The sequence below is a fragment of the Triticum aestivum genome, chromosome 4B (assembly GCF_018294505.1).
Source record: "Triticum aestivum cultivar Chinese Spring chromosome 4B, IWGSC CS RefSeq v2.1, whole genome shotgun sequence".
In the NCBI taxonomy this organism is placed as follows: domain Eukaryota; kingdom Viridiplantae; phylum Streptophyta; class Magnoliopsida; order Poales; family Poaceae; genus Triticum; species Triticum aestivum.
The window spans coordinates 120,247,478-120,249,638 of NC_057804.1; the positions used below are offsets into that span (position 1 = coordinate 120,247,478).

General features: G+C 51.2%; 1 pseudogene; it reads right to left on the minus strand.

Moving 5' to 3' along the window:
• Positions 1-555: 555 nt before the first annotated feature.
• LOC123094605 (TPD1 protein homolog 1B-like) lies at positions 556-1,275 on the minus strand (annotated as a pseudogene).
• Between the last annotated feature and the right edge of the window lie 886 nt (positions 1,276-2,161).

Consider the following 2,161-nt stretch of genomic DNA (forward strand, 5'->3'; position numbering starts at 1 on the left):
CTGTACAAAAAAGACAAATTCATGGCCTGGGAGGATGAATAGTATCATGTGTTAAAAAGTTCCAGGTTTGTCTTTTTTGCACATCCCTCATTTCAACTTATTTTGCCCTGAAAATTTACACACATGTGTGTGTTATGCCTTCATGTATATGTGTGTGTTTTTTTCAGAATTCTTTGAGATGTAGAAAATATGAAATTCGACAAAATTCAAAATTTTCAAAACCAAGCTCCATGGAACTCGGCCTCCAAAGACAATATCCACTTATTATCTCCTTATTTTATCAGAATTGCTAAATTAATTTATCCACCTAACTAATGATGGATTTCCTCCAACATTTCTGTCTATTTTTCTTATCATTTTACCCCTCTCGATCTCTTGCTCATTGCCTTATAGTGTAGAATTAATCTATATATTGGAGTAAAGTGAGGACGAAGATACAGGGATGGAAGGCTACCTGACATTTGCTACAATGGGACATAACTTTAAATGTTTTTTCAATGGACTCGGTCCAACTATGCCATACATTGATAGGTAACAGTAGCTCGGAGAGTAAGATGAGACCACAAGCCCGATATCCGAGCTCTACTTCATTTTATTTGTAATGAAAATAGATAGCTTCATTCGTCACCGATACCCTTAGCTAGCTATAGCTGCTAGTTACAGTCACAGGAGGCGGACGCCACTGTCATCGGGTAGGGAAAGGAGTTGCCGTACTGAAACGACACAGGGAAGCTGGGCTCGATGGTCCCGCCGCCATTGACGAGGCAGTCGTGAAGGCGAGGCGGCGGAACTTGTCAGGGTCGATGACATCATTTGAGGCGAAGTCGCCGCATGCGACGTGGACGTCGCACACGGCGCAGTCGATGCAGGTGTTGGTGAACTCCACGCTGTAGGTCGGCATGCCGCCGGCCATGCTCGGCCCGTTGAACTGGGAGACCTCCAGGAGGTCCTTGGAGCACTCCTCCAGCTCCAACGGCTCCGCCGAGTGACCTCCGCCGCCGTTCGATGACATGGAGGATGCATTGACGCCGAGCATCTTGCGCATCTGATTCCGAGGCGGCCGCGGCAAGGAAGATGCTGAAACTAGCAGAAACAAAACAAGTGAGCAAAAGATGCGGATGTATGCTCACGTACGTACGACATTCACTACCTTCACCGCAAGCTTGGAGCAGGAGCATGGTGACGACGACCAAAGCCGCAGCGCTTGAAGAACACGAAAACACGCCATGGAGCCTGCGTGGTCTAGCTCTGAGGCTGATCTAACCCTTCTCAGTCGCTGCTACCTTGACTTGCCCTGCACCGGGCGTTGGTACTTATAGTACGAGCAAGTTTCCTTGGTAAACTAAACGCCAGCGCACCATAATTTACTGATGGCTTGGGAAACGAAGCTAGCTAGCTAGGCTGATGCTTTGGGTCGAACACCGTGGAGTTAATAACCTGGACGTGCCCACGGCGAGCCAATGCATGCATTGCGCCGGCGCCACCGTGGAGTTAATAACCGAGGCATCCGCTACGGCCAGCCAATGCATGCATTGCGCCGACGCGGCGGCGCTGGCCATTTCAACGGTCGGCCTCTCGTGCATACGCGCGAGAGACTTGATTGATGGTTGTTAGTTGGTGGCCTCGATCTCCACGTTCACGATGCACACGCGCCCACTGCTAAATTACTAGCACTACTAGCTGCTGTACCGTGTTGGAATAAGCCACGGCGTCTGGTGCGGTCAGGCTTATCGGTCGCATCCGCTACGCGCAGAACGTGCGGGACGCAGCGGAAGCATGACGAGTGTGCGTACTGGTGGAACTGGGCACCGGTTCGTGGAGTAGGGGCCATTGGAAGCAGCCGCGTCGTGCGTGTGGCCGGGCTGAGCGGATCGTGCGTGCATGGGTGCATGCAAGGTAGTGGGTTAGTTGGATTAGTAGGGGTTAGCAGCCGAGTGTGACGGCTGGCCTTGTGTACTGGTATTTAAGGTGATGAGATGAATGAGAAAGTGTGGCCGTGAGGGCTGGATAAAATAATGTAGTCTTTGTGCTCATCAAGGGAGACTGTTCTGGGCAAAGCCGATGGCCTTCTTCTCGGACGCAGCTCCTCTGATGTACGGCGCACTCGCTGACGTGTGGACCCGAACCCATGCGTCAGTGGCCCAACGTCAGGTGGCCGTAC